This window comes from Nothobranchius furzeri, chromosome 18 (assembly GCF_043380555.1).
Source record: "Nothobranchius furzeri strain GRZ-AD chromosome 18, NfurGRZ-RIMD1, whole genome shotgun sequence".
Classification (NCBI taxonomy): domain Eukaryota; kingdom Metazoa; phylum Chordata; class Actinopteri; order Cyprinodontiformes; family Nothobranchiidae; genus Nothobranchius; species Nothobranchius furzeri.
Window position 1 is genome coordinate 22073584 of NC_091758.1, and position 18567 is coordinate 22092150.

Consider the following 18567-nt stretch of genomic DNA (forward strand, 5'->3'; position numbering starts at 1 on the left):
TTATCTGGATCATGAGCCATGGTCTCTGTAGTGAGTAAAGACTTGTGCTATTTGATTTTGTGATCAATTTTAAAGTTAAAAGCAACATGAAGTAAAACTAAGGGGAGCTTGTATAGGTCATAACTGTCAGAGGCTACCACCCACAAATAACAAGCTACAATAACCTCACTGGACGTCAGCATAGTGTCAAAAGAAGTGCCCCGTGTGAGGGTCGAACTCATGACCTTCAGATTATGAGACTGACGCGCTACCTACTGCGCCAACGAGGCCGGGATAGACCTGCTGGTGCAACGTTTTACGTCCCAGAACAACAAAATATTATGCATTGTTCAATGTGCCTGGGTGGGCTTCTTGTGATCACGTTACTGGTTATTTCCAAAAGTCAGTGAAACACATCCCGACCCAATGCCTCTAGGCTACGATGCAATCTTTCAGCTTTGTATTTGGCTTTCATTTGCATTTTTCTAGACAGTCAAAAACAAAAGAGTAATTCTTTTAAAAATTGAAAGAATGAAGGATTTCCATGAACAAAAACAAAAGCGGCTTCCAGTCAAGACCACAACAATGGTTTGAAGATACAATGCAATGTCAGGCTTGCATTGAACCAGCCATGGTAAGACAGAGTCACCATAGGTTACATCGAGCCAGCCAGGAGTTGAACCTAGAATCTTCTGATCCGTAGTCAGACGCGTTATCCATTGCGCCACTGGCCCTATGTGAGCAATCAATTGAGACCATAATGCACAGTCTCCAGAATCATGATAGTTTGGTTGAAAATGGAAATGATGGGAACATAGAGTGAGAAGCTTTGGCCATTTATCACAAAAAGATGTCCCATAAGTCACAAGACTTGGTATGTGTTTAATTTGAAACAAGCACTATGTTTGACAGTTATCTGGATCATGAGCCATGGTCTCTGTAGTGAGTAAAGACTTGTGCTATTTGATTTTGTGATCAATTTTAAAGTTAAAAGCAACATGAAGTAAAACTAAGGGGAGCTTGTATAGGTCATAACTGTCAGAGGCTACCACCCACAAATAACAAGCTACAATAACCTCACTGGACGTCAGCATAGTGTCAAAAGAAGTGCCCCGTGTGAGGGTCGAACTCACGACCTTCAGATTATGAGACTGACGCGCTACCTACTGCGCCAACGAGGCCGGGATAGACCTGCTGGTGCAACGTTTTACGTCCCAGAACAACAAAATATTATGCATTGTTCAATGTGCCTGGGTGGGCTTCTTGTGATCACGTTACTGGTTATTTCCAAAAGTCAGTGAAACACATCCCGACCCAATGCCTCTAGGCTACGATGCAATCTTTCAGCTTTGTATTTGGCTTTCATTTGCATTTTTCTAGACAGTCAAAAACAAAAGAGTAATTCTTTTAAAAATTGAAAGAATGAAGGATTTCCATGAACAAAAACAAAAGCGGCTTCCAGTCAAGACCACAACAATGGTTTGAAGATACAATGCAATGTCAGGCTTGCATTGAACCAGCCATGGTAAGACAGAGTCACCATAGGTTACATCGAGCCAGCCAGGAGTTGAACCTAGAATCTTCTGATCCGTAGTCAGACGCGTTATCCATTGCGCCACTGGCCCTATGTGAGCAATGAATTGAGACCATAATGCACAATCTCCAGAATCATGATAGTTTGGCTGAAAATGGAAATGATGGGAACATAGAGTGAGAAGCTTTGGCCATTTATCACAAAAAGATGTCCCATAAGTCGCAAGACTTGGTATGTGTTTAATTTGAAACAAGCACTATGTTTGACAGTTATCTGGATCATGAGCCATGGTCTCTGTAGTGAGTAAAGACTTGTGCTATTTGGTTTTGTGATCAATTTTAAAGTTAAAAGCAACATGAAGTAACACTAAGGGGAGCTTGTATAGGTCATAACTGTCAGAGGCTACCACCCACAAATAACAAGCTACAATAACCTCACTGGACGTCAGCATAGTGTCAAAAGAAGTGCCCCGTATGAGGGTCGAACTCACGACCTTCAAATTATGAGACTGACGCGCTACCTACTGCGCCAACGAGGCCAGGATAGACCTGCTGGTGCAACGTTTTACGTCCCAGAACAACAAAATATTATGCATTGTTCAATATGCCTGGGTGGGCTTCTTGTGATCACGTTACTGGTTATTTCCAAAAGTCAGTGAAACACATCCCGACCCAATGCCTCTAGGCTACGATGCAATCTTTCAGCTTTGTATTTGGCTTTCATTTGCATTTTTCTAGACAGTCAAAAACAAAAGAGTAATTATTTTAAAAATTGAAAGAATGAAGGATTTCCATGAACAAAAACAAAAGCGGCTTCCAGTCAAGACCACAACAATGGTTTGAAGATACAATGCAATGTCAGGCTTGCATTGAACCAGCCATGGTAAGACAGAGTCACCATAGGTTACATCGAGCCAGCCAGGAGTTGAACCTAGAATCTTCTGATCCGTAGTCAGACGCGTTATCCATTGCGCCACTGGCCCTATGTGAGCAATCAATTGAGACCATAATGCACAGTCTCCAGAATCATGATAGTTTGGTTGAAAATGGAAATGATGGGAACATAGAGTGAGAAGCTTTGGCCATTTATCACAAAAAGATGTCCCATAAGTCACAAGACTTGGTATGTGTTTAATTTGAAACAAGCACTATGTTTGACAGTTATCTGGATCATGAGCCATGGTCTCTGTAGTGAGTAAAGACTTGTGCTATTTGATTTTGTGATCAATTTTAAAGTTAAAAGCAACATGAAGTAAAACTAAGGGGAGCTTGTATAGGTCATAACTGTCAGAGGCTACCACCCACAAATAACAAGCTACAATAACCTCACTGGACGTCAGCATAGTGTCAAAAGAAGTGCCCCGTGTGAAGGTCGAACTCACGACCTTCAGATTATGAGACTGACGCGCTACCTACTGCGCCAACGAGGCCGGGATAGACCTGCTGGTGCAACGTTTTACGTCCCAGAACAACAAAATATTATGCATTGTTCAATGTGCCTGGGTGGGCTTCTTGTGATCACGTTACTGGTTATTTCCAAAAGTCAGTGAAACACATCCCGACCCAATGCCTCTAGGCTACGATGCAATCTTTCAGCTTTGTATTTGGCTTTCATTTGCATTTTTCTAGACAGTCAAAAACAAAAGAGTAATTCTTTTAAAAATTGAAAGAATGAAGGATTTCCATGAACAAAAGCGGCTTCCAGTCAAGACCACAACAATGGTTTGAAGATACAATGCAATGTCAGGCTTGCATTGAACCAGCCATGGTAAGACAGAGTCACCATAGGTTACATCGAGCCAGCCAGGAGTTGAACCTAGAATCTTCTGATCCGTAGTCAGACGCGTTATCCATTGCGCCACTGGCCCTATGTGAGCAATCAATTGAGACCATAATGCACAGTCTCCAGAATCATGATAGTTTGGTTGAAAATGGAAATGATGGGAACATAGAGTGAGAAGCTTTGGCCATTTATCACAAAAAGATGTCCCATAAGTCACAAGACTTGGTATGTGTTTAATTTGAAACAAGCACTATGTTTGACAGTTATCTGGATCATGAGCCATGGTCTCTGTAGTGAGTAAAGACTTGTGCTATTTGATTTTGTGATCAATTTTAAAGTTAAAAGCAACATGAAGTAAAACTAAGGGGAGCTTGTATAGGTCATAACTGTCAGAGGCTACCACCCACAAATAACAAGCTACAATAACCTCACTGGACGTCAGCATAGTGTCAAAAGAAGTGCCCCGTGTGAGGGTCGAACTCACGACCTTCAGATTATGAGACTGACGCGCTACCTACTGCGCCAACGAGGCCAGGATAGACCTGCTGGTGCAACGTTTTACGTCCCAGAACAACAAAATATTATGCATTGTTCAATGTGCCTGGGTGGGCTTCTTGTGATCACGTTACTGGTTATTTCCAAAAGTCAGTGAAACACATCCCGACCCAATGCCTCTAGGCTACGATGCAATCTTTCAGCTTTGTATTTGGCTTTCATTTGCATTTTTCTAGACAGTCAAAAACAAAAGAGTAATTCTTTTGAAAATTGAAATAATGAAGTATTCCATGAACAAAAACAGCTTCCAGTCAAGACCACAACAATGGTTTTGAAGTTACAATGCAATATCAGGCTTGCATTGAACCAGCTATGGTAAGACAGAGTCACCATAGGTTACATCGAGCCAGCCAGGAGTTGAACCTAGAATCTTCTGATCTGTAGTCAGATCCATTATACATTGCGCCACTGGCCCTATGTGAGCAATCAATTGAGACCATAATGCAGTCTCCAGAATCATGATAGTTTGGTTGAAAACGGAAATGATGGGAACATAGAGTGAGAAGCTTTGGCTATTTATCACAAAAAGATGTCCCATAAGTCACAAGACTTGGTATGTGTTTAATTTGAAACAAGCACTATGTTTGACAGTTATCTGGATCATGAGCCATGGTCTCTGTAGTGAGTAAAGACTTGTGCTATTTGATTTTGTGATCAATTTTAAAGTTAAAAGCAACATGAAGTAAAACTAAGGGGAGCTTGTATAGGTCATAACTGTCAGAGGCTACCACCCACAGATAACAAGCTACAATAACCTCACTGGACATCAGCATAGTGTCAAAAGAAGTGCCCCGTGTGAGGGTCGAACTCACGACCTTCAGATTATGAGACTGACGCGCTACCTACTGCGCCAACGAGGCCAGGATAGACCTGCTGGTGCAACGTTTTACGTCCCAGAACAACAAAATATTATGCATCGTTCAATGTGCCTGGGTGGGCTTCTTGTGATCACGTTACTGGTTATTTCCAAAAGTCAGTGAAACACATCCCGACCCAATGTCTCTAGGCTACGATGCAATCTTTCAGCTTTGTATTTGGCTTTCATTTGCATTTTTCTAGACAGTCAAAAACAAAAGAGTAATTCTTTTGAAAATTGAAAGAATGAAGCATTTCCATGAACAAAAACAAAAGCGGCTTCCAGTCAAGACCACAACAATGGTTTGAAGTTACGATTCAATGTCAGGCTTGAATTGAACCAACAATGGTAAGACGGAGTCAATATAGGTTACATCGAGCCAGCCAGGAGTTGAACCTAGAATCTTCTGATCCGTAGTCAGACGCGTTATCCATTGCGGCACTGGCCCATTGTGAGCAATCAATTGAGACCATAATGCACAGTCTCCAGAATCATGATAGTTTGGTTGAAAATGGAAATGATGGGAACATAGAGTGAGAAGCTTTGGCCATTTATCACAAAAAGATGTCCCATAAGTCACAAGACTTGGTATGTGTTTAATTTGAAACAAGCACTATGTTTGACAGTTATCTGGATCATGAGCCATGGTCTCTGTAGTGAGTAAAGACTTGTGCTATTTGATTTTGTGATCAATTTTAAAGTTAAAAGCAACATGAAGTAAAACTAAGGGGAGCTTGTATAGGTCATAACTGTCAGAGGCTACCACCCACAAATAACAAGCTACAATAACCTCACTGGACGTCAGCATAGTGTCAAAAGAAGTGCCCCGTGTGAGGGTCGAACTCACGACCTTCAGATTATGAGACTGACGCGCTACCTACTGCGCCAACGAGGCCGGGATAGACCTGCTGGTGCAACGTTTTACGTCCCAGAACAACAAAATATTATGCATTGTTCAATGTGCCTGGGTGGGCTTCTTGTGATCACGTTACTGGTTATTTCCAAAAGTCAGTGAAACACATCCCGACCCAATGCCTCTAGGCTACGATGCAATCTTTCAGCTTTGTATTTGGCTTTCATTTGCATTTTTCTAGACAGTCAAAAACAAAAGAGTAATTCTTTTAAAAATTGAAAGAATGAAGGATTTCCATGAACAAAAACAAAAGCGGCTTCCAGTCAAGACCACAACAATGGTTTGAAGATACAATGCAATGTCAGGCTTGCATTGAACCAGCCATGGTAAGACAGAGTCACCATAGGTTACATCGAGCCAGCCAGGAGTTGAACCTAGAATCTTCTGATCCGTAGTCAGACGCGTTATCCATTGCGCCACTGGCCCTATGTGAGCAATCAATTGAGACCATAATGCACAATCTCCAGAATCATGATAGTTTGGCTGAAAATGGAAATGATGGGAACATAGAGTGAGAAGCTTTGGCCATTTATCACAAAAAGATGTCCCATAAGTCGCAAGACTTGGTATGTGTTTAATTTGAAACAAGCACTATGTTTGACAGTTATCTGGATCATGAGCCATGGTCTCTGTAGTGAGTAAAGACTTGTGCTATTTGGTTTTGTGATCAATTTTAAAGTTAAAAGCAACATGAAGTAACACTAAGGGGAGCTTGTATAGGTCATAACTGTCAGAGGCTACCACCCACAAATAACAAGCTACAATAACCTCACTGGACGTCAGCATAGTGTCAAAAGAAGTGCCCCGTATGAGGGTCGAACTCACGACCTTCAGATTATGAGACTGACGCGCTACCTACTGCGCCAACGAGGCCAGGATAGACCTGCTGGTGCAACGTTTTACGTCCCAGAACAACAAAATATTATGCATTGTTCAATATGCCTGGGTGGGCTTCTTGTGATCACGTTACTGGTTATTTCCAAAAGTCAGTGAAACACATCCCGACCCAATGCCTCTAGGCTACGATGCAATCTTTCAGCTTTGTATTTGGCTTTCATTTGCATTTTTCTAGACAGTCAAAAACAAAAGAGTAATTATTTTAAAAATTGAAAGAATGAAGGATTTCCATGAACAAAAACAAAAGCGGCTTCCAGTCAAGACCACAACAATGGTTTGAAGATACAATGCAATGTCAGGCTTGCATTGAACCAGCCATGGTAAGACAGAGTCACCATAGGTTACATCGAGCCAGCCAGGAGTTGAACCTAGAATCTTCTGATCCGTAGTCAGACGCGTTATCCATTGCGCCACTGGCCCTATGTGAGCAATCAATTGAGACCATAATGCACAGTCTCCAGAATCATGATAGTTTGGTTGAAAATGGAAATGATGGGAACATAGAGTGAGAAGCTTTGGCCATTTATCACAAAAAGATGTCCCATAAGTCACAAGACTTGGTATGTGTTTAATTTGAAACAAGCACTATGTTTGACAGTTATCTGGATCATGAGCCATGGTCTCTGTAGTGAGTAAAGACTTGTGCTATTTGATTTTGTGATCAATTTTAAAGTTAAAAGCAACATGAAGTAAAACTAAGGGGAGCTTGTATAGGTCATAACTGTCAGAGGCTACCACCCACAAATAACAAGCTACAATAACCTCACTGGACGTCAGCATAGTGTCAAAAGAAGTGCCCCGTGTGAGGGTCGAACTCACGACCTTCAGATTATGAGACTGACGCGCTACCTACTGCGCCAACGAGGCCGGGATAGACCTGCTGGTGCAACGTTTTACGTCCCAGAACAACAAAATATTATGCATTGTTCAATGTGCCTGGGTGGGCTTCTTGTGATCACGTTACTGGTTATTTCCAAAAGTCAGTGAAACACATCCCGACCCAATGCCTCTAGGCTACGATGCAATCTTTCAGCTTTGTATTTGGCTTTCATTTGCATTTTTCTAGACAGTCAAAAACAAAAGAGTAATTATTTTAAAAATTGAAAGAATGAAGGATTTCCATGAACAAAAACAAAAGCGGCTTCCAGTCAAGACCACAACAATGGTTTGAAGATACAATGCAATGTCAGGCTTGCATTGAACCAGCCATGGTAAGACAGAGTCACCATAGGTTACATCGAGCCAGCCAGGAGTTGAACCTAGAATCTTCTGATCCGTAGTCAGACGCGTTATCCATTGCGCCACTGGCCCTATGTGAGCAATCAATTGAGACCATAATGCACAGTCTCCAGAATCATGATAGTTTGGTTGAAAATGGAAATGATGGGAACATAGAGTGAGAAGCTTTGGCCATTTATCACAAAAAGATGTCCCATAAGTCACAAGACTTGGTATGTGTTTAATTTGAAACAAGCACTATGTTTGACAGTTATCTGGATCATGAGCCATGGTCTCTGTAGTGAGTAAAGACTTGTGCTATTTGATTTTGTGATCAATTTTAAAGTTAAAAGCAACATGAAGTAAAACTAAGGGGAGCTTGTATAGGTCATAACTGTCAGAGGCTACCACCCACAAATAACAAGCTACAATAACCTCACTGGACGTCAGCATAGTGTCAAAAGAAGTGCCCCGTGTGAGGGTCGAACTCACGACCTTCAGATTATGAGACTGACGCGCTACCTACTGCGCCAACGAGGCCGGGATAGACCTGCTGGTGCAACGTTTTACGTCCCAGAACAACAAAATATTATGCATTGTTCAATGTGCCTGGGTGGGCTTCTTGTGATCACGTTACTGGTTATTTCCAAAAGTCAGTGAAACACATCCCGACCCAATGCCTCTAGGCTACGATGCAATCTTTCAGCTTTGTATTTGGCTTTCATTTGCATTTTTCTAGACAGTCAAAAACAAAAGAGTAATTCTTTTAAAAATTGAAAGAATGAAGGATTTCCATGAACAAAAGCGGCTTCCAGTCAAGACCACAACAATGGTTTGAAGATACAATGCAATGTCAGGCTTGCATTGAACCAGCCATGGTAAGACAGAGTCACCATAGGTTACATCGAGCCAGCCAGGAGTTGAACCTAGAATCTTCTGATCCGTAGTCAGACGCGTTATCCATTGCGCCACTGGCCCTATGTGAGCAATCAATTGAGACCATAATGCACAGTCTCCAGAATCATGATAGTTTGGTTGAAAATGGAAATGATGGGAACATAGAGTGAGAAGCTTTGGCCATTTATCACAAAAAGATGTCCCATAAGTCACAAGACTTGGTATGTGTTTAATTTGAAACAAGCACTATGTTTGACAGTTATCTGGATCATGAGCCATGGTCTCTGTAGTGAGTAAAGACTTGTGCTATTTGATTTTGTGATCAATTTTAAAGTTAAAAGCAACATGAAGTAAAACTAAGGGGAGCTTGTATAGGTCATAACTGTCAGAGGCTACCACCCACAAATAACAAGCTACAATAACCTCACTGGACGTCAGCATAGTGTCAAAAGAAGTGCCCCGTGTGAGGGTCGAACTCACGACCTTCAGATTATGAGACTGACGCGCTACCTACTGCGCCAACGAGGCCAGGATAGACCTGCTGGTGCAACGTTTTACGTCCCAGAACAACAAAATATTATGCATTGTTCAATGTGCCTGGGTGGGCTTCTTGTGATCACGTTACTGGTTATTTCCAAAAGTCAGTGAAACACATCCCGACCCAATGCCTCTAGGCTACGATGCAATCTTTCAGCTTTGTATTTGGCTTTCATTTGCATTTTTCTAGACAGTCAAAAACAAAAGAGTAATTCTTTTGAAAATTGAAATAATGAAGTATTCCATGAACAAAAACAGCTTCCAGTCAAGACCACAACAATGGTTTTGAAGTTACAATGCAATATCAGGCTTGCATTGAACCAGCTATGGTAAGACAGAGTCACCATAGGTTACATCGAGCCAGCCAGGAGTTGAACCTAGAATCTTCTGATCTGTAGTCAGATCCATTATACATTGCGCCACTGGCCCTATGTGAGCAATCAATTGAGACCATAATGCAGTCTCCAGAATCATGATAGTTTGGTTGAAAACGGAAATGATGGGAACATAGAGTGAGAAGCTTTGGCCATTTATCACAAAAAGATGTCCCATAAGTCACAAGACTTGGTATGTGTTTAATTTGAAACAAGCACTATGTTTGACAGTTATCTGGATCATGAGCCATGGTCTCTGTAGTGAGTAAAGACTTGTGCTATTTGATTTTGTGATCAATTTTAAAGTTAAAAGCAACATGAAGTAAAACTAAGGGGAGCTTGTATAGGTCATAACTGTCAGAGGCTACCACCCACAGATAACAAGCTACAATAACCTCACTGGACATCAGCATAGTGTCAAAAGAAGTGCCCCGTGTGAGGGTCGAACTCACGACCTTCAGATTATGAGACTGACGCGCTACCTACTGCGCCAACGAGGCCAGGATAGACCTGCTGGTGCAACGTTTTACGTCCCAGAACAACAAAATATTATGCATCGTTCAATGTGCCTGGGTGGGCTTCTTGTGATCACGTTACTGGTTATTTCCAAAAGTCAGTGAAACACATCCCGACCCAATGTCTCTAGGCTACGATGCAATCTTTCAGCTTTGTATTTGGCTTTCATTTGCATTTTTCTAGACAGTCAAAAACAAAAGAGTAATTCTTTTGAAAATTGAAAGAATGAAGCATTTCCATGAACAAAAACAAAAGCGGCTTCCAGTCAAGACCACAACAATGGTTTGAAGTTACGATTCAATGTCAGGCTTGAATTGAACCAACAATGGTAAGACGGAGTCAATATAGGTTACATCGAGCCAGCCAGGAGTTGAACCTAGAATCTTCTGATCCGTAGTCAGACGCGTTATCCATTGCGGCACTGGCCCATTGTGAGCAATCAATTGAGACCATAATGCACAGTCTCCAGAATCATGATAGTTTGGTTGAAAATGGAAATGATGGGAACATAGAGTGAGAAGCTTTGGCCATTTATCACAAAAAGATGTCCCATAAGTCACAAGACTTGGTATGTGTTTAATTTGAAACAAGCACTATGTTTGACAGTTATCTGGATCATGAGCCATGGTCTCTGTAGTGAGTAAAGACTTGTGCTATTTGATTTTGTGATCAATTTTAAAGTTAAAAGCAACATGAAGTAAAACTAAGGGGAGCTTGTATAGGTCATAACTGTCAGAGGCTACCACCCACAAATAACAAGCTACAATAACCTCACTGGACGTCAGCATAGTGTCAAAAGAAGTGCCCCGTGTGAGGGTCGAACTCACGACCTTCAGATTATGAGACTGACGCGCTACCTACTGCGCCAACGAGGCCGGGATAGACCTGCTGGTGCAACGTTTTACGTCCCAGAACAACAAAATATTATGCATTGTTCAATGTGCCTGGGTGGGCTTCTTGTGATCACGTTACTGGTTATTTCCAAAAGTCAGTGAAACACATCCCGACCCAATGCCTCTAGGCTACGATGCAATCTTTCAGCTTTGTATTTGGCTTTCATTTGCATTTTTCTAGACAGTCAAAAACAAAAGAGTAATTCTTTTAAAAATTGAAAGAATGAAGGATTTCCATGAACAAAAACAAAAGCGGCTTCCAGTCAAGACCACAACAATGGTTTGAAGATACAATGCAATGTCAGGCTTGCATTGAACCAGCCATGGTAAGACAGAGTCACCATAGGTTACATCGAGCCAGCCAGGAGTTGAACCTAGAATCTTCTGATCCGTAGTCAGACGCGTTATCCATTGCGCCACTGGCCCTATGTGAGCAATCAATTGAGACCATAATGCACAATCTCCAGAATCATGATAGTTTGGCTGAAAATGGAAATGATGGGAACATAGAGTGAGAAGCTTTGGCCATTTATCACAAAAAGATGTCCCATAAGTCGCAAGACTTGGTATGTGTTTAATTTGAAACAAGCACTATGTTTGACAGTTATCTGGATCATGAGCCATGGTCTCTGTAGTGAGTAAAGACTTGTGCTATTTGGTTTTGTGATCAATTTTAAAGTTAAAAGCAACATGAAGTAACACTAAGGGGAGCTTGTATAGGTCATAACTGTCAGAGGCTACCACCCACAAATAACAAGCTACAATAACCTCACTGGACGTCAGCATAGTGTCAAAAGAAGTGCCCCGTATGAGGGTCGAACTCACGACCTTCAGATTATGAGACTGACGCGCTACCTACTGCGCCAACGAGGCCAGGATAGACCTGCTGGTGCAACGTTTTACGTCCCAGAACAACAAAATATTATGCATTGTTCAATATGCCTGGGTGGGCTTCTTGTGATCACGTTACTGGTTATTTCCAAAAGTCAGTGAAACACATCCCGACCCAATGCCTCTAGGCTACGATGCAATCTTTCAGCTTTGTATTTGGCTTTCATTTGCATTTTTCTAGACAGTCAAAAACAAAAGAGTAATTATTTTAAAAATTGAAAGAATGAAGGATTTCCATGAACAAAAACAAAAGCGGCTTCCAGTCAAGACCACAACAATGGTTTGAAGATACAATGCAATGTCAGGCTTGCATTGAACCAGCCATGGTAAGACAGAGTCACCATAGGTTACATCGAGCCAGCCAGGAGTTGAACCTAGAATCTTCTGATCCGTAGTCAGACGCGTTATCCATTGCGCCACTGGCCCTATGTGAGCAATCAATTGAGACCATAATGCACAGTCTCCAGAATCATGATAGTTTGGTTGAAAATGGAAATGATGGGAACATAGAGTGAGAAGCTTTGGCCATTTATCACAAAAAGATGTCCCATAAGTCACAAGACTTGGTATGTGTTTAATTTGAAACAAGCACTATGTTTGACAGTTATCTGGATCATGAGCCATGGTCTCTGTAGTGAGTAAAGACTTGTGCTATTTGATTTTGTGATCAATTTTAAAGTTAAAAGCAACATGAAGTAAAACTAAGGGGAGCTTGTATAGGTCATAACTGTCAGAGGCTACCACCCACAAATAACAAGCTACAATAACCTCACTGGACGTCAGCATAGTGTCAAAAGAAGTGCCCCGTGTGAGGGTCGAACTCACGACCTTCAGATTATGAGACTGACGCGCTACCTACTGCGCCAACGAGGCCGGGATAGACCTGCTGGTGCAACGTTTTACGTCCCAGAACAACAAAATATTATGCATTGTTCAATGTGCCTGGGTGGGCTTCTTGTGATCACGTTACTGGTTATTTCCAAAAGTCAGTGAAACACATCCCGACCCAATGCCTCTAGGCTACGATGCAATCTTTCAGCTTTGTATTTGGCTTTCATTTGCATTTTTCTAGACAGTCAAAAACAAAAGAGTAATTCTTTTAAAAATTGAAAGAATGAAGGATTTCCATGAACAAAAACGGCTTCCAGTCAAGACCACAACAATGGTTTGAAGATACAATGCAATGTCAGGCTTGCATTGAACCAGCCATGGTAAGACAGAGTCACCATAGGTTACATCGAGCCAGCCAGGAGTTGAACCTAGAATCTTCTGATCCGTAGTCAGACGCGTTATCCATTGCGCCACTGGCCCTATGTGAGCAATCAATTGAGACCATAATGCACAGTCTCCAGAATCATGATAGTTTGGTTGAAAATGGAAATGATGGGAACATAGAGTGAGAAGCTTTGGCCATTTATCACAAAAAGATGTCCCATAAGTCACAAGACTTGGTATGTGTTTAATTTGAAACAAGCACTATGTTTGACAGTTATCTGGATCATGAGCCATGGTCTCTGTAGTGAGTAAAGACTTGTGCTATTTGATTTTGTGATCAATTTTAAAGTTAAAAGCAACATGAAGTAAAACTAAGGGGAGCTTGTATAGGTCATAACTGTCAGAGGCTACCACCCACAAATAACAAGCTACAATAACCTCACTGGACGTCAGCATAGTGTCAAAAGAAGTGCCCCGTGTGAGGGTCGAACTCACGACCTTCAGATTATGAGACTGACGCGCTACCTACTGCGCCAACGAGGCCGGGATAGACCTGCTGGTGCAACGTTTTACGTCCCAGAACAACAAAATATTATGCATTGTTCAATGTGCCTGGGTGGGCTTCTTGTGATCACGTTACTGGTTATTTCCAAAAGTCAGTGAAACACATCCCGACCCAATGCCTCTAGGCTACGATGCAATCTTTCAGCTTTGTATTTGGCTTTCATTTGCATTTTTCTAGACAGTCAAAAACAAAAGAGTAATTCTTTTAAAAATTGAAAGAATGAAGGATTTCCATGAACAAAAACGGCTTCCAGTCAAGACCACAACAATGGTTTGAAGATACAATGCAATGTCAGGCTTGCATTGAACCAGCCATGGTAAGACAGAGTCACCATAGGTTACATCGAGCCAGCCAGGAGTTGAACCTAGAATCTTCTGATCCGTTGTCAGACGCGTTATCCATTGCGCCACTGGCCCTATGTGAGCAATCAATTGAGACCATAATGCACAGTCTCCAGAATCATGATAGTTTGGTTGAAAATGGAAATGATGGGAACATAGAGTGAGAAGCTTTGGCCATTTATCACAAAAAGATGTCCCATAAGTCACAAGACTTGGTATGTGTTTAATTTGAAACAAGCACTATGTTTGACAGTTATCTGGATCATGAGCCATGGTCTCTGTAGTGAGTAAAGACTTGTGCTATTTGATTTTGTGATCAATTTTAAAGTTAAAAGCAACATGAAGTAAAACTAAGGGGAGCTTGTATAGGTCATAACTGTCAGAGGCTACCACCCACAAATAACAAGCTACAATAACCTCACTGGACGTCAGCATAGTGTCAAAAGAAGTGCCCCGTGTGAGGGTCGAACTCACGACCTTCAGATTATGAGACTGACGCGCTACCTACTGCGCCAACGAGGCCGGGATAGACCTGCTGGTGCAACGTTTTACGTCCCAGAACAACAAAATATTATGCATTGTTCAATGTGCCTGGGTGGGCTTCTTGTGATCACGTTACTGGTTATTTCCAAAAGTCAGTGAAACACATCCCGACCCAATGCCTCTAGGCTACGATGCAATCTTTCAGCTTTGTATTTGGCTTTCATTTGCATTTTTCTAGACAGTCAAAAACAAAAGAGTAATTATTTTAAAAATTGAAAGAATGAAGGATTTCCATGAACAAAAACAAAAGCGGCTTCCAGTCAAGACCACAACAATGGTTTGAAGATACAATGCAATGTCAGGCTTGCATTGAACCAGCCATGGTAAGACAGAGTCACCATAGGTTACATCGAGCCAGCCAGGAGTTGAACCTAGAATCTTCTGATCCGTAGTCAGACGCGTTATCCATTGCGCCACTGGCCCTATGTGAGCAATCAATTGAGACCATAATGCACAGTCTCCAGAATCATGATAGTTTGGTTGAAAATGGAAATGATGGGAACATAGAGTGAGAAGCTTTGGCCATTTATCACAAAAAGATGTCCCATAAGTCACAAGACTTGGTATGTGTTTAATTTGAAACAAGCACTATGTTTGACAGTTATCTGGATCATGAGCCATGGTCTCTGTAGTGAGTAAAGACTTGTGCTATTTGATTTTGTGATCAATTTTAAAGTTAAAAGCAACATGAAGTAAAACTAAGGGGAGCTTGTATAGGTCATAACTGTCAGAGGCTACCACCCACAAATAACAAGCTACAATAACCTCACTGGACGTCAGCATAGTGTCAAAAGAAGTGCCCCGTGTGAGGGTCGAACTCACGACCTTCAGATTATGAGACTGACGCGCTACCTACTGCGCCAACGAGGCCGGGATAGACCTGCTGGTGCAACGTTTTACGTCCCAGAACAACAAAATATTATGCATTGTTCAATGTGCCTGGGTGGGCTTCTTGTGATCACGTTACTGGTTATTTCCAAAAGTCAGTGAAACACATCCCGACCCAATGCCTCTAGGCTACGATGCAATCTTTCAGCTTTGTATTTGGCTTTCATTTGCATTTTTCTAGACAGTCAAAAACAAAAGAGTAATTATTTTAAAAATTGAAAGAATGAAGGATTTCCATGAACAAAAACAAAAGCGGCTTCCAGTCAAGACCACAACAATGGTTTGAAGATACAATGCAATGTCAGGCTTGCATTGAACCAGCCATGGTAAGACAGAGTCACCATTGGTTACATCGAGCCAGCCAGGAGTTGAACCTAGAATCTTCTGATCCGTAGTCAGACGCGTTATCCATTGCGCCACTGGCCCTATGTGAGCAATGAATTGAGACCATAATGCACAATCTCCAGAATCATGATAGTTTGGCTGAAAATGGAAATGATGGGAACATAGAGTGAGAAGCTTTGGCCATTTATCACAAAAAGATGTCCCATAAGTCGCAAGACTTGGTATGTGTTTAATTTGAAACAAGCACTATGTTTGACAGTTATCTGGATCATGAGCCATGGTCTCTGTAGTGAGTAAAGACTTGTGCTATTTGGTTTTGTGATCAATTTTAAAGTTAAAAGCAACATGAAGTAACACTAAGGGGAGCTTGTATAGGTCATAACTGTCAGAGGCTACCACCCACAAATAACAAGCTACAATAACCTCACTGGACGTCAGCATAGTGTCAAAAGAAGTGCCCTGTATGAGGGTCGAACTCACGACCTTCAGATTATGAGACTGACGCGCTACCTACTGCGCCAACGAGGCCAGGATAGACCTGCTGGTGCAACGTTTTACGTCCCAGAACAACAAAATATTATGCATCGTTCAATGTGCCTGGGTGGGCTTCTTGTGATCACGTTACTGGTTATTTCCAAAAGTCAGTGAAACACATCCCGACCCAATGTCTCTAGGCTACGATGCAATCTTTCAGCTTTGTATTTGGCTTTCATTTGCATTTTTCTAGACAGTCAAAAACAAAAGAGTAATTCTTTTGAAAATTGAAAGAATGAAGCATTTCCATGAACAAAAACAAAAGCGGCTTCCAGTCAAGACCACAACAATGGTTTGAAGTTACGATTCAATGTCAGGCTTGAATTGAACCAACAATGGTAAGACGGAGTCAATATAGGTTACATCGAGCCAGCCAGGAGTTGAACCTAGAATCTTCTGATCCGTAGTCAGACGCGTTATCCATTGCGGCACTGGCCCATTGTGAGCAATCAATTGAGACCATAATGCACAGTCTCCAGAATCATGATAGTTTGGTTGAAAATGGAAATGATGGGAACATAGAGTGAGAAGCTTTGGCCATTTATCACAAAAAGATGTCCCATAAGTCACAAGACTTGGTATGTGTTTAATTTGAAACAAGCACTATGTTTGACAGTTATCTGGATCATGAGCCATGGTCTCTGTAGTGAGTAAAGACTTGTGCTATTTGATTTTGTGATCAATTTTAAAGTTAAAAGCAACATGAAGTAAAACTAAGGGGAGCTTGTATAGGTCATAACTGTCAGAGGCTACCACCCACAAATAACAAGCTACAATAACCTCACTGGACGTCAGCATAGTGTCAAAAGAAGTGCCCCGTGTGAGGGTCGAACTCACGACCTTCAGATTATGAGACTGACGCGCTACCTACTGCGCCAACGAGGCCGGGATAGACCTGCTGGTGCAACGTTTTACGTCCCAGAACAACAAAATATTATGCATTGTTCAATGTGCCTGGGTGGGCTTCTTGTGATCACGTTACTGGTTATTTCCAAAAGTCAGTGAAACACATCCCGACCCAATGCCTCTAGGCTACGATGCAATCTTTCAGCTTTGTATTTGGCTTTCATTTGCATTTTTCTAGACAGTCAAAAACAAAAGAGTAATTCTTTTAAAAATTGAAAGAATGAAGGATTTCCATGAACAAAAACAAAAGTGGCTTCCAGTCAAGACCACAACAATGGTTTGAAGATACAATGCAATGTCAGGCTTGCATTGAACCAGCCATGGTAAGACAGAGTCACCATAGGTTACATCGAGCCAGCCAGGAGTTGAACCTAGAATCTTCTGATCCGTAGTCAGACGCGTTATCCATTGCGCCACTGGCCCTATGTGAGCAATCAATTGAGACCATAATGCACAATCTCCAGAATCATGATAGTTTGGCTGAAAATGGAAATGATGGGAACATAGAGTGAGAAGCTTTGGCCATTTATCACAAAAAGATGTCCCATAAGTCGCAAGACTTGGTATGTGTTTAATTTGAAACAAGCACTATGTTTGACAGTTATCTGGATCATGAGCCATGGTCTCTGTAGTGAGTAAAGACTTGTGCTATTTGGTTTTGTGATCAATTTTAAAGTTAAAAGCAACATGAAGTAACACTAAGGGGAGCTTGTATAGGTCATAACTGTCAGAGGCTACCACCCACAAATAACAAGCTACAATAACCTCACTGGACGTCAGCATAGTGTCAAAAGAAGTGCCCCGTATGAGGGTCGAACTCACGACCTTCAGATTATGAGACTGACGCGCTACCTACTGCGCCAACGAGGCCAGGATAGACCTGCTGGTGCAACGTTTTACGTCCCAGAACAACAAAATATTATGCATTGTTCAATATGCCTGGGTGGGCTTCTTGTGATCACGTTACTGGTTATTTCCAAAAGTCAGTGAAACACATCCCGACCCAATGCCTCTAGGCTACGATGCAATCTTTCAGCTTTGTATTTGGCTTTCATTTGCATTTTTCTAGACAGTCAAAAACAAAAGAGTAATTATTTTAAAAATTGAAAGAATGAAGGATTTCCATGAACAAAAACAAAAGCGGCTTCCAGTCAAGACCACAACAATGGTTTGAAGATACAATGCAATGTCAGGCTTGCATTGAACCAGCCATGGTAAGACAGAGTCACCATAGGTTACATCGAGCCAGCCAGGAGTTGAACCTAGAATCTTCTGATCCGTAGTCAGACGCGTTATCCATTGCGCCACTGGCCCTATGTGAGCAATCAATTGAGACCATAATGCACAGTCTCCAGAATCATGATAGTTTGGTTGAAAATGGAAATGAT

The 18567-nt window shown here is 41.7% G+C and overlaps 35 non-coding genes across 35 annotated transcripts; all 35 read right to left on the bottom strand.

The window, feature by feature from the left end:
- Positions 1–196: 196 nt before the first annotated feature.
- On the bottom strand, positions 197–269 carry trnam-cau (transfer RNA methionine (anticodon CAU)). Its single transcript has one exon. It is a non-coding gene; the product is annotated as a tRNA-Met (tRNA).
- A 371-nt stretch (positions 270–640) lies between these two features.
- On the bottom strand, positions 641–713 carry trnar-acg (transfer RNA arginine (anticodon ACG)). The gene has a single exon. It is a non-coding gene; the product is annotated as a tRNA-Arg (tRNA).
- A 374-nt stretch (positions 714–1087) lies between these two features.
- On the bottom strand, positions 1088–1160 carry trnam-cau (transfer RNA methionine (anticodon CAU)). The gene has a single exon. It is a non-coding gene; the product is annotated as a tRNA-Met (tRNA).
- Positions 1161–1531: 371 nt separating this feature from the next.
- On the bottom strand, positions 1532–1604 carry trnar-acg (transfer RNA arginine (anticodon ACG)). The gene has a single exon. It is a non-coding gene; the product is annotated as a tRNA-Arg (tRNA).
- Positions 1605–1978: 374 nt separating this feature from the next.
- Positions 1979–2051, bottom strand: trnam-cau (transfer RNA methionine (anticodon CAU)). The gene has a single exon. It is a non-coding gene; the product is annotated as a tRNA-Met (tRNA).
- Positions 2052–2422: 371 nt separating this feature from the next.
- Positions 2423–2495, bottom strand: trnar-acg (transfer RNA arginine (anticodon ACG)). Its single transcript has one exon. It is a non-coding gene; the product is annotated as a tRNA-Arg (tRNA).
- Positions 2496–2869: 374 nt separating this feature from the next.
- On the bottom strand, positions 2870–2942 carry trnam-cau (transfer RNA methionine (anticodon CAU)). Its single transcript has one exon. It is a non-coding gene; the product is annotated as a tRNA-Met (tRNA).
- A 365-nt stretch (positions 2943–3307) lies between these two features.
- trnar-acg (transfer RNA arginine (anticodon ACG)) lies at positions 3308–3380 on the bottom strand. The gene has a single exon. It is a non-coding gene; the product is annotated as a tRNA-Arg (tRNA).
- Positions 3381–3754: 374 nt separating this feature from the next.
- trnam-cau (transfer RNA methionine (anticodon CAU)) lies at positions 3755–3827 on the bottom strand. Its single transcript has one exon. It is a non-coding gene; the product is annotated as a tRNA-Met (tRNA).
- Positions 3828–4637: 810 nt separating this feature from the next.
- On the bottom strand, positions 4638–4710 carry trnam-cau (transfer RNA methionine (anticodon CAU)). The gene has a single exon. It is a non-coding gene; the product is annotated as a tRNA-Met (tRNA).
- An 818-nt stretch (positions 4711–5528) lies between these two features.
- trnam-cau (transfer RNA methionine (anticodon CAU)) lies at positions 5529–5601 on the bottom strand. Its single transcript has one exon. It is a non-coding gene; the product is annotated as a tRNA-Met (tRNA).
- Positions 5602–5972: 371 nt separating this feature from the next.
- Positions 5973–6045, bottom strand: trnar-acg (transfer RNA arginine (anticodon ACG)). The gene has a single exon. It is a non-coding gene; the product is annotated as a tRNA-Arg (tRNA).
- A 374-nt stretch (positions 6046–6419) lies between these two features.
- On the bottom strand, positions 6420–6492 carry trnam-cau (transfer RNA methionine (anticodon CAU)). Its single transcript has one exon. It is a non-coding gene; the product is annotated as a tRNA-Met (tRNA).
- Positions 6493–6863: 371 nt separating this feature from the next.
- On the bottom strand, positions 6864–6936 carry trnar-acg (transfer RNA arginine (anticodon ACG)). The gene has a single exon. It is a non-coding gene; the product is annotated as a tRNA-Arg (tRNA).
- Positions 6937–7310: 374 nt separating this feature from the next.
- Positions 7311–7383, bottom strand: trnam-cau (transfer RNA methionine (anticodon CAU)). Its single transcript has one exon. It is a non-coding gene; the product is annotated as a tRNA-Met (tRNA).
- Positions 7384–7754: 371 nt separating this feature from the next.
- On the bottom strand, positions 7755–7827 carry trnar-acg (transfer RNA arginine (anticodon ACG)). Its single transcript has one exon. It is a non-coding gene; the product is annotated as a tRNA-Arg (tRNA).
- A 374-nt stretch (positions 7828–8201) lies between these two features.
- trnam-cau (transfer RNA methionine (anticodon CAU)) lies at positions 8202–8274 on the bottom strand. Its single transcript has one exon. It is a non-coding gene; the product is annotated as a tRNA-Met (tRNA).
- Positions 8275–8639: 365 nt separating this feature from the next.
- On the bottom strand, positions 8640–8712 carry trnar-acg (transfer RNA arginine (anticodon ACG)). Its single transcript has one exon. It is a non-coding gene; the product is annotated as a tRNA-Arg (tRNA).
- Positions 8713–9086: 374 nt separating this feature from the next.
- Positions 9087–9159, bottom strand: trnam-cau (transfer RNA methionine (anticodon CAU)). The gene has a single exon. It is a non-coding gene; the product is annotated as a tRNA-Met (tRNA).
- Positions 9160–9969: 810 nt separating this feature from the next.
- Positions 9970–10042, bottom strand: trnam-cau (transfer RNA methionine (anticodon CAU)). The gene has a single exon. It is a non-coding gene; the product is annotated as a tRNA-Met (tRNA).
- An 818-nt stretch (positions 10043–10860) lies between these two features.
- On the bottom strand, positions 10861–10933 carry trnam-cau (transfer RNA methionine (anticodon CAU)). Its single transcript has one exon. It is a non-coding gene; the product is annotated as a tRNA-Met (tRNA).
- A 371-nt stretch (positions 10934–11304) lies between these two features.
- On the bottom strand, positions 11305–11377 carry trnar-acg (transfer RNA arginine (anticodon ACG)). Its single transcript has one exon. It is a non-coding gene; the product is annotated as a tRNA-Arg (tRNA).
- Positions 11378–11751: 374 nt separating this feature from the next.
- Positions 11752–11824, bottom strand: trnam-cau (transfer RNA methionine (anticodon CAU)). Its single transcript has one exon. It is a non-coding gene; the product is annotated as a tRNA-Met (tRNA).
- Positions 11825–12195: 371 nt separating this feature from the next.
- Positions 12196–12268, bottom strand: trnar-acg (transfer RNA arginine (anticodon ACG)). The gene has a single exon. It is a non-coding gene; the product is annotated as a tRNA-Arg (tRNA).
- Positions 12269–12642: 374 nt separating this feature from the next.
- Positions 12643–12715, bottom strand: trnam-cau (transfer RNA methionine (anticodon CAU)). Its single transcript has one exon. It is a non-coding gene; the product is annotated as a tRNA-Met (tRNA).
- A 365-nt stretch (positions 12716–13080) lies between these two features.
- trnar-acg (transfer RNA arginine (anticodon ACG)) lies at positions 13081–13153 on the bottom strand. The gene has a single exon. It is a non-coding gene; the product is annotated as a tRNA-Arg (tRNA).
- A 374-nt stretch (positions 13154–13527) lies between these two features.
- trnam-cau (transfer RNA methionine (anticodon CAU)) lies at positions 13528–13600 on the bottom strand. Its single transcript has one exon. It is a non-coding gene; the product is annotated as a tRNA-Met (tRNA).
- Positions 13601–14412: 812 nt separating this feature from the next.
- trnam-cau (transfer RNA methionine (anticodon CAU)) lies at positions 14413–14485 on the bottom strand. Its single transcript has one exon. It is a non-coding gene; the product is annotated as a tRNA-Met (tRNA).
- A 371-nt stretch (positions 14486–14856) lies between these two features.
- trnar-acg (transfer RNA arginine (anticodon ACG)) lies at positions 14857–14929 on the bottom strand. Its single transcript has one exon. It is a non-coding gene; the product is annotated as a tRNA-Arg (tRNA).
- A 374-nt stretch (positions 14930–15303) lies between these two features.
- Positions 15304–15376, bottom strand: trnam-cau (transfer RNA methionine (anticodon CAU)). Its single transcript has one exon. It is a non-coding gene; the product is annotated as a tRNA-Met (tRNA).
- A 371-nt stretch (positions 15377–15747) lies between these two features.
- Positions 15748–15820, bottom strand: trnar-acg (transfer RNA arginine (anticodon ACG)). Its single transcript has one exon. It is a non-coding gene; the product is annotated as a tRNA-Arg (tRNA).
- Positions 15821–17085: 1265 nt separating this feature from the next.
- On the bottom strand, positions 17086–17158 carry trnam-cau (transfer RNA methionine (anticodon CAU)). The gene has a single exon. It is a non-coding gene; the product is annotated as a tRNA-Met (tRNA).
- Positions 17159–17529: 371 nt separating this feature from the next.
- trnah-aug (transfer RNA histidin (anticodon AUG)) lies at positions 17530–17602 on the bottom strand. The gene has a single exon. It is a non-coding gene; the product is annotated as a tRNA-Arg (tRNA).
- Positions 17603–17976: 374 nt separating this feature from the next.
- Positions 17977–18049, bottom strand: trnam-cau (transfer RNA methionine (anticodon CAU)). The gene has a single exon. It is a non-coding gene; the product is annotated as a tRNA-Met (tRNA).
- Positions 18050–18420: 371 nt separating this feature from the next.
- trnar-acg (transfer RNA arginine (anticodon ACG)) lies at positions 18421–18493 on the bottom strand. The gene has a single exon. It is a non-coding gene; the product is annotated as a tRNA-Arg (tRNA).
- Positions 18494–18567: the final 74 nt, after the last annotated feature.